This window comes from Acomys minous, assembly GCF_964271855.1.
Source record: "Acomys minous genome assembly, chromosome: 8".
NCBI lineage: Eukaryota > Metazoa > Chordata > Mammalia > Rodentia > Muridae > Acomys > Acomys minous.
In genome coordinates this window covers 15893530-15904290 of record NC_140489.1, presented here as the reverse complement: position 1 = coordinate 15904290, position 10761 = coordinate 15893530, and the positions used below count along the sequence as shown (strand labels likewise).

The 10761-nt window shown below is 42.5% G+C and overlaps 1 pseudogene across 1 annotated transcript; it reads right to left on the bottom strand.

Annotated features, from left to right (window-relative positions):
- Nucleotides 1-2986: 2986 nt before the first annotated feature.
- Nucleotides 2987-3439, bottom strand: LOC311602777 (large ribosomal subunit protein uL23-like; annotated as a pseudogene). Its single transcript has one exon. The product of its transcript is annotated as a large ribosomal subunit protein uL23-like (transcript).
- Nucleotides 3440-10761: the final 7322 nt, after the last annotated feature.

Sequence of the window (10761 nt, the reverse complement as noted above, 5' to 3'; positions counted from 1 at the left end):
ATCTTCCCCAGAGTAGGGATGAAGATTCTAGAAAGAAGGTTGTGGTGGGCCTCATGGATGCTTCTTGGAACTATAAAGGGTGTTGGGTGGAATTTAAGACACACTCTTCTTGTCCCCAAGGAACTATCAGTCCGGTGGTGGAGCCTGGGTTCCTAATGGGCCACGTCTTAGAACACAACCCCTGTTACAAGGTCAATGTACTACCTTCTGTGTAGAGTCTGACCCTCTTGAGGACTCAAAGTCAGAGCTAGAAGATACCCTTTAAGACACAACTTCTCACACCTACCAGGTTGTCATATGTAAGTTTTCTTATGTGTCCCTTCCTGTCCTTGAAGTGAGACAAAGTTAATACAATCTACCTACAGAATAGAAAAAAAACCCTTTAGTAATAGGGGCTGGGATTGTAGCTTAGTTGGGTGTGTTGTCTCAGGGTTTGGTCCCTAGTATTACATACAGCTGGGCAGAGTGGGGCACACCTGTAATCCCAGCACTAGGGAAGTACGTGCAGGAGGGTCAGAAGTTCAAGGCCATTCTTGGCCACATAGCAAGTTTGTGACCAGCCTGGCTACATGAGAACCTATCTGGAAACAAAACAGAATAAAAGCATTTCTCAACAAAACAAAACAAAAGTGAGAAGAAACAATAAGAATGCTCCAACTATCCCATGAAGGCAGAAGAACATAGCATGCCTTTAAATACAATGGTATTCTAGAATATCTGCTCTGGCAGATGTGGCCATCTGCTCATCTCAGGATGGAGGCCAATCATTGGACAGGAAAGTGGCCATTGAGGAAGAACTCCATTAAGCAATGGACTGGCTGACTGGAAGTTGGTGGGTGGCCTGTCATCCTGAGAGACATCTTGCCAAGAAAGCAGCCCAAGGAATGGTTTTTTATTACAGCAGGCATGTGATCAATGGCTGGCAGGCTCCTCCTCACAGGTAGAGGTGGCTAGCTGACACATCTCATCTGAACCAAGGACTCCCAAAGTGTTTTCAGTTCTTCACATCTCAACAATGACATTGATTAGTCTATTTTATTAAATATCACCACTGCCTTGTTACTGGGGAGGCAGCTATCGAGAGACATGGACATTGTAGGGCCGGGTCTAGAGCTCTGTTATTGAGTGGTCCCCACCCATTCTTATCTAACTCATTTTGAAAGAACAAACTTTATCTACAGGACAAATAAGAGCCCAATCTCCACAGTCCAATTTAAAGACATTTCCATAAAGCAAACAGTAAATTCAGTCGAGTTTGTTACCATGTCAAACTCAAGTGCTGGCCATGGCTTGTGGAATAGCAAACTCCTAAACCTTACCTTTGGGGCATGGAGGCATTCCCATTGGGTCTCACTTCACTCTTACCTACGTCATCCTCTGACAAATATGTATCACAGAAATCTGGAGAACCACAAAAATCAAATACTAATTTTACTGAGATATTTGGGGGCCTTTCTCTGTGTGTGGGGAACCCCTGTCTTAACCACAGAGCTTCTCTATTTCTTAGAAGATAGATGAAAGCAACTGAAGGACAATAAGGTTAGGAATAGGAAAAATTGTTCTGGCACAACCTGGACCTGATGTGGCGAGATAAATCCAAGTTCAAGAAGTATGATCTTTTTGAACTTCCTGATAGAAGCATGACACTGGTTGGTATCAAGTCCAACTAGATCCCATCAATAGGATTAAACGAAGGCCTCCTTGGTTGCCTAGGATGAGTGATTTCACTGTGCTGGAATGGTGTCTTAGATTAAGATCTAAGTCAGGTCCATTTCTGGTACTAGGATCCTTTTGCAGCTCTCCACGCACCATGCAAATGGTCGGTCTGTTTATAGGCAGCAGAGAAACTACATAGAGAAACTAACCAGGATCGTGCTGGGACAGTCGTGGGGGTTGCTGTTCAGGAAGGATGTAGGCACATCCAGCTGAGTTCATAGACTGTAGATTGGTTGCCTCATCTTTGCAGGGTGCACAGTCACTTACTTCATCCCCCTCCATACCCTTTCTACGTTGAGTATGTCCCATGTAACTCCATCCATTTTTGATATGTGTAAAATAAGTATATTTATATTTGTTAGCACTACTAAAGGAGATTCATGGATTCTCAATACACTTAATGCATCTCAACTCACAGCTGTTTTTTTATTATGTCTACATGTGTATGTCTCTCTAAGCCAGGCATTTATGCCTCCAATTCATATCTAGCCCTATAGGACCATTTCTCATTCCCTTTCTCTCTCTCCCTCCTCTTCTCTCTCCTTCCTTAGGTTATCCTTCCCTTCCCTCCTCTCCTTTCTTTTCTTCCCCGTCACTCTGTCTCCCTTTCTCTCTTTGCTTGTCTCTCTCCTCTGTCACTGTCTCAGTGTCTTTGTCTCCTCTGTCTTTCTCTGTCCCCTTCCGCTTCTCTCTTGCTGGGGAGTGGATGTAGGTCCTCACACATCCTAGCAAGCACTCTCCCACTGAGCTGTCTACACAGCATTCTTCCTGGTTTTCCCGGTCCATATTTGCATTTCCCTTCTTTGCTCAGTCCCCCAAGATAAATAATATCATAATGTCATATGCTTTTACCCTACTATGAAAGGCAAATCTGCAAAGAGAGCTTGGAGATTTGCTGGCAGTGTTTTCTCCTTTAAAGTGGGAGCATATGGCGCAAACACCATGTTCATAAGATCTTTGGCTCAATTCTTTCTCTCCCCTTCTGTGTGGTTATCTGAAATGTGTTTGTACTCACTTTTGTTTTTTTTTTGCTTTTTCCATTTGGCTTTGAGACTTTTATCATCCTAATTGTATTATTGAGTATTTAAGATGTTACTTATTCCCAAAGCCATATAAAAAGGTGCAAGAATAGACCCTCCATCCCCCGCCACCTCTCTATTCTCCTTTAATTCTTCCCAGGTCTCTTTTTCATCATTTAACCACTTTCTTTCTTCTTTCTTTCTTTCTGGTGAAAAAAGTGTGTATCTAGAGTTAACCAGCTGGACTCAGTCTAGATGATCCCAATCTTGTTGGCAACATCCAGAGCGTTGTAGTCAGGAGGCAGCCGAACATTCGCCTTCTTTTCTCCATCCGGCCTTATCAGAGTACCGACTTTGGCCACATCAATGTCATAGTTTCTTCATGGCCTCTGTGACCTGGTGCTTGTTGACCTGGACGTCCACAATGAACACTAGTGTGCTGTTATCATCTATCTTCTTCATGGCTGACTCGGTGGTCAGGGGAAATTTGATGATGGCGTAGTAGTCCTGGGTGTGCTCTTTCGAGGGTATTTGGGCTGCCTTCTGGGCCACAGGGTCTTGGGCTGCCCAAATGTGGGTAACTTGGGGATCTTCTTCTTGTGCCTGTGGAAGCCTTTCAGCACTGCCTTCTTCACTTTCAAGGGCTTTGCTTTGGCTTCGGCTTTGGGAGGGGCAGGAGTTTCCTTCTTCCCTTTTGGCGCCATCTTGGTGAAAAGCTCTTTCTAGTTACTTCTTGTTGTAATTCTTTATGGAAGAACAAATGTGTGTTTGTGCTTCCTCATTTCTTCCTTATGAAATCATGATGCCTGCAGAGATTGTCACTTCTTTATATGACTTCACAGTACTCTAGTGTTTACTAAACCAATTTCCTATGTTTGGGATTTTAAGCAATTTCTAATGTTTTACAATTACAAAATACTTTAGGGAGATTATTTTAAAATTGCCATATGTGTGTTATTAGCTTAAATTCCTCAAAGCAGGGCTTCTGAATCAAGTGTAAATGCTTAAAATCATAAGGGCTTTTTTTGTTTTAGAATAAAGTTGGAGTTGGCTAAAAAGATGTTTTAATGTAGATTTAAACATGAACATTAGATAGGAGAGAGTAATAAGAGAAAGACAGCACATGCCTTGGGGTTGGTGGGCACATGAAAACACACACAGACACACAGACACACACACACACAGACACACACAGACACACACAGACACACACAGAAACACACACACAGACACACACACACAGATACAGACACACACACGCACAGACACACACACACACACACAGACACACACACACACAGACACACACACACAGATACAGACACACACACACATACACACAGACACACACACACAGACACACACACACAGATACAGACACACACACACACACAGACACACACAGACACACACACACAGACACACAGACACACACACAGACACACACAGAAACACACACACACACACACACACACACACACACACACACACACACTTATACTCACACATGCATGCATGCTTGCGAGCACTGGCTGCTCTAGAGCACCTAGATTTGGTTCCCAGCATCCACATGGTGGCTCAGAGCCATCTGTGAACTCTAGTTCCAGGAAATCTAACACCGTCTTCTGACCTCCATGGGCTGCAGGTGTGGATGCGGCACACATACATACAGTCAACACTCATACACATAAAACAAATAAATCTTTTTAAAAAAAAACTTTGCATGAGGCCTGTGATAGGGATGTCCCAAAATATATTCAGAGAAGTAAGTCTCAGAGCATGTGAATGTGACAGCCTTTGATTAAATATTCTTTGTAGGTGTACTCAATTGAAGAGGGCCCTGGCTTGGATGGAGAATGTTCTCATGGGAGCAAGGCAGAGGGCGACTTGAGGCGAACAAAGACCACATGATGAAGGGTGCAGCAATTAGAGCTCTGACCACAGCCAAGGAACGCAGAGGGTTGCTGACACCCACCAAGCTAGGAGGCAGACGCAGCACGGGCAAACCCAGGTCTTGGACTTTGCCCTCCGAAACTGCGTGACTTAATTTCTCTTGTTTGAAGCTACTTGGTCTATGGAAATTGGTTACATCAGTCTTAGAAAGCAAACAATGCGGCTATTGCTAAATCCCCTCTGTAGGGGAAGTCTGGCACCTCCTAAAGTGTGTGAGAAGGGACCGCTTCACACTCAGGTTGCACCACCAGACACTCACACTTCTGCCAACCCAGTGGTTAGCAAATGAGGGCTCATTGTAGTTCTCGTTGGTGGTTTTTAAGTAAAACTGAGCATACATCCAAGTGTTTAGTCACTATGTCTGTATTTTTTTGTGTGTGTGTTTGTGTCTTTCTGCTCATTTTGTGTAAAATTTTACATTTTTATTAAATTATAAAGTCATTGTCATATTTATTAGTAGCTGAAGCTATCTATGGAAGTAAGGTTTTTTTTTTTGTTGTTTTTTGTTTTTTGTTTTTTTCTATTTATTGCAGCAGGGAGGATACAGTAGAGTTCTTGCTTGGTGCTAGAAGCTTGTGTTAGAGACCCCCCCCCCAATATCTCGGTGGATCAAGAAGTCAAGAACAGAACTAGAAACAGGGTCAGCTATAGTCCTTAAAGGTCTGCTCCTAAGTGCCCTACATGAGCTAGGTTCCATGTTCCTAGGGGACCATAACCTCCCTCAACAGTGCCGTCAGCTGGGTACTTATGTGTTTAAACATGAGTCTCTGGGGGTACATTTTACACCCAAACCAACGCTGTTCAAAGTCCCTTCTGAGACTCAAAGCAAACCTTTAGCACTGATCCCCTAGACAGCCGAACCACAAGCTACAGACTTAAAGTGAACACCAACACAGAGTGAACGTCCCATTCCAAAAGAGATGGACAGGAGAACAACAAGGAAAGCTCGTGCCACAGTGAGAACCCCACACCCGCTGTGACAAGTGGTGACACTGTGGTTGACTTACTCCAAAGGGTTTGGTCAGTCCCATGGTACATGGGGCCTCCCTCAGGGGACTGTGTGTGTGTGTGTGTGTGTGTGTGTGTGTGTGTGTGTGTGTGTGTGTGTGTGTGTGTGAGACAATCTCCATTGCATCTTAGTCTTTATGTAAGCACATCTCTGCATGCATGTTGTCTGCTTGCTGGTTTTTCTCCTGAACCTTGATGCAGATCTCCGTGACCTCATAACCCTGGAAATCTTCATGCTTGCTGACAGGTGAATGACATCAAGTTCTGTGCTGGCCTTGAGGGATAACCTGGCCCCCTTGTACCATGTGGCAGCACCCTCTGAGTGCCTGTGTGGCTGAGCTTGAAGGATACCCACCTTAGTGGCTCTGTTGGAGCCCTGTGCCCTAGAGGCTCAATCCTCTTAAGCACTCAGTTTTTAAAAAGAAAGTGTTTCTAATGACTGCACTTTTCACACCCTGGATCATAGGCCAGGGACAGCATCCCTGGCAGGGCACATTTCTTTTTGTTGTTGAGTAATGTGCATGACTGCTTCTCGATTGTGACTATCACTTTAACAATTGCACTCAATTTGTCTGTAGCAATTAAACCACCTCTTCAATTGCTTTTTTTTTTTTTTTTACAACTTTCTGCCTCACTTTTCACTCTAGATTATCATTATAAATGGGGCCTAAAGCAGAAACTATCATAACAGTCTGAATGTCACACTGCCTTGAAACTTCTGCCAAAAAAATCTGTGCATTATTTTAAGCCCCTTGTCTCCAATTTTCCAGACACAGGCGGAACACAGCCAGGATCTTTGTTCAAATGCACCATGAGTGGCTTAGAGTTCCCACCGGGTCCCCTGCTCCCTCCTGGGAGCCATGGACACAGTTTCTGCTGTCCACACGGCATCAGCATTGCAGCATTCTGAATCCCCACAACGGCCCCGTACACTGTACGTACAGAACTCTAGCGCCCCTTTCTCCCACAGCATCAAACTCTTTCTCACTTCTGTCACACACCTGCTCCGAAGGCTGCGGGCACGTGGTCTGGTTCACCACAGCAATGGCCCCACATCTTGGCACCAGTTTTCCGCTCTGGTTGCTTTCTTTCATCATATTGACAAAACGCTGGACAGAAACAATGTACAGAAGAAAAGGTTTACTGTGGCCCCAGGTTTCAGAACAGCATAGCGAAGAAGGCATGGCAGGCCAGTGTTTAGGGCAGTGGGGAGCCATGGCACAGGCGCCCCACATCTTAGAAAACCAGGAAACAGAGATCAGGAACAGAAGTGAGGCCGGGCTATAAGCTTCAAAGGCATATCCTATCTCTCAATAGTCCACACCCGGGAGCTCAGATCCATACTCCAGTGAAGGTTTGCTAATCTCCCCACTCACTACCAGCTTGGGATCGTGTTGCGGCAAATGAGTGCATGCCCGTGTAGCTTCAATTCCTTTTACACTTAGATCTCGGATCCTTTTTATTCTTGTATACAATGTCTCATGCGTTAAACCTCTCAAATTCTATTCCCCCTCACCCCCCCCCCCCCATTCAAATGGCTATCCAATTGTCCCAACATCATTTACTTAAAAGTCATTCATTGTCAAATATTATTGTCATTCGTGCTTGGGCTGTTTTCAGACTTTCTTTTTTTACCCTTTAATTATCAATCATCTTTAATTATGCATTATTTTAATCACACTAAATCAGTGAGCTAGGTATTATTATGCAAATTTTTAACTTTGCAGGTTTCCATTGTTTGTTTGATTTTTCTGCCCATAATCGTTTTGGTTGACTGTCCCCATCCCATCCCTAAACTTCTTGTCCTACATGATCAGTCTGCCTCTGTGTCCATGGGCCAACATTTTAACTAAGGAGCCTCCATGCTCTGTCTGTCACAGCAGCCCTCCCCTTCATCCTGAGCCTGTAGCTTTTCTGTATTATTATTTTCCTGGAATCCTTGAGCATATTCTAAATGTATTTTGAAGTCATATTGTCTATCTATGAGAAAGATTGTTGGTATCTTTACTGGAATCCCAATAAATTAATATGTTATTTAGAGAAAACAGTGTGTAGATAGTTTTGAACAATCTGGTTCAGAAAGGAATAGCTTTCCATTTGTTCACATCTAATTTTGCACTTTTAAAGAGCATTTTATTTCACTCGGTGTAGGTTTGGGAGTTATTACATTTATTCCCATGTGTTGTATCTTTGAATGTTTTGGGTGGTGGTTAATTGTGCATATTGTAAGTGTCATTTTTATGCTAATTGTAGTCTGACATCTGGCTGAAGTTGTTTACTGAGTTTGCATGATCATTGGTCTTCGTGTATATTATTTACAGAGACTTTGGTATCCTTTTGTCTATTTGGCAAGGCAGGCATATCATGGAAATTGAGACAGCTTTATTGTTTTTCTCCCCCTACTTCTACTCCTTTTCTTTAATTAATCACACCATCTGATAAATGTGCAATGTGAAATGACAGTGGTTATAATGAGTGTTTTTAAAATTTTTTTCTTTAGTAAGAATCAATTTAATGTTTTATTAGATACGAAAGATTCTGGCTTTATAAAAAGCAGGTATGTATGTGTCTCTACCTGGGCCTTCGAGAGGTGTAGTTAAGAAAGTATCTTTCAACTATCATTTTTTAGGGTATATATGTCCATCTTCTGTATGCTTCTATTTAGTCATGGATCCTTTTTTTCTGACTATATTCTATGCCTCCATCCGATATCCACCACCCACCCATCTGTCTGTCTGTCTGTAGCTAATTAGCATCCCGTCTCACTTGTTTGGTCTGAACAAGCAAAGTGAAGCCGCTTCATTCCACAGTGTCTCTCTGGCACCCTCTGCTGACAGAATCCAGCATTGCGCCCAATGTGGGAAGCAGAGACTTGAAAAACAGAGCGAGGACTTAGCCCTGATGAGCAGTGTGTTGATAATTTGCGTACCAGTTGTGTTGCTACTGTTTACGTCACAATAATTTATAGTTCAAAGGTATCTATGAAATGTTTGCCCACATATTCATCTTTCTGATACTTTTCATTCTTTCATATAGATTCATATTCCCGTCTGGGATCATCTTTCTGCTTAGATAACTACTTGAAAAGCATACTAATATAGATAGTTGTGAGCCACCATGTGGTTTCTGGGAATTGAACTCAGGACCTGTGGAAGAGCAGCCAGGGCTCTTAACCTCTGAGCCACCTCTCCAGCCCATGCATAGTATATATTCACTTGTAAGTGGATATTAGCCATGTAATACAGAATAACCACACTACAACATACAGACCTAAAGAAGCTAAATAACAAGGTAGAATGCTTAATTTTCATTCATAAGGGCAAATAGAATAGATACCCAAAGCAGCTGGTGCTGGGAGCCAAATCGGGGTCCCCTGGAAGAGCAGCAAGTGCTTCTACTGCTGACTTATCTCACCAGGCTCCTTGTATTCATTTTCGAAGTGTGTTATTCTTTTCTTCTTTCTGAAAAAATGTAATCATCTCCCTCTTTCACTCCCAGAACTTTAAAGACATCTTTTTTTTTATGTTATAGTTCTTCACAAGTTCTAGTTATAGCTTTCTACTCATAAGCATCCTTGAATTTACCAAACTTTGCAAAAATAATAATGTGTCTATACAGACTCTCATTCAACTACTGTACATAACCGCCATATAATGCTCACAACCAGGTAATTATATAGTGCTGATTTTTTCTCTTGCCCTCCTCTTCAGGTTTAGAGTCCACTCTCAGAGCTCCCAACGCAGTTGGTTTTCATGTCCCTTTGCTGTCCTCCAACCTAAGCAGTAAGTATCCCAAACAAACTTGAGTTTCTTTCTTTTCCCTCCAGGCCTGCTAGAAGGATTCTTCCTAGATAGTGTGTACATTTTTCACTTTAGGCTTGCCTGAAGTGCCTTCCTGTCAACTTCAGGTTGTGTGATGTGGGTGGGAAAGCCCAAGAAATACTGTGTACTTCTCAATTCAGTACATTGGCTGACTGGCACAGCTTCTGATGGGAAGTCCAGCCTCATCTTTACCTTTGTCTTCAGGATGTAGTGTGTAGCTTGTCTTTGCTACTTTGTGGGTTCTTCTTTTTCCCAACCTTTAGTCCCCTGTTTCACCTCCTATCTCTAGATAGGAGAGAAAGAAGGATAGAAGAGAAAGAGAGAGAGAGAGAGAGAGAGAGAGAGAGAGAGAGAGAGAGAGAGAGAGACAGAGAGAGAGAGACAGAGAGACAGAGAGACAGAGACAGAGACAGAGACAGAGAGACAGAGACAGAGAGAGGCAGACAGATAGACAGACAGACAGAGGCAGAGAAGAGAGAGAACCCTGAATCTAATTTCTTGCTTCTTGTTTCTTCTTTGAGCACAACACTAACAAACCACAAATAAGCCCCCTGGACAACCATCAACTATCAACCCCTCATATTGAGGTCCTAGCATTTATATACCCTCTGAAAAGTTCCTAGAATTCCAAAGGTCACACAGTCACAAAATCTGCAGCTGACAGAAACATGCCTCTGCTAGAGCACAAGGCAAATCATAGTCAGCTGCTGTGGACAATCCAAAGCAGCCCCGTACCTGCTCACACACACACCCTGGGATTAAAACTAAACATATTTGTATAACATTTCTGTATTTTTAAAGAAATCACCATTTCAGAATGCTAACTACATTAGTGTGTCTCCAACCAAACCCAAACTCCTCCAAGTTTTTAAAAATAATAAGTGGCATGGTGGAGAAATTAATTTTCATATTTTTATTCCCTTCTTATTTGTCTCTTAAATCCAGTTAACTTCATTTATGAAGCTCAGTGAAACAGCCTTTTCTTTAGTGATTCTGGGTTTTAAATATACTTCCTCCTTTTGAGGTTGTTTTAAAAAAATATATGCTTCATGATTTAATGATTTCAATCCTTGTCCTTAAATCTTTGATTCATCTCAAATTGGTTCAAGGATGAGAAGATTTATACCTTTCCTTTGGTGCCCAATGACTCCCAGACACACATAGCTTAATAAAATATTCTCCCCAATTGATTTCAAATAGTGCTTTTGATTTATGCTAAATTTCCATTAATAAAAGAATGCATA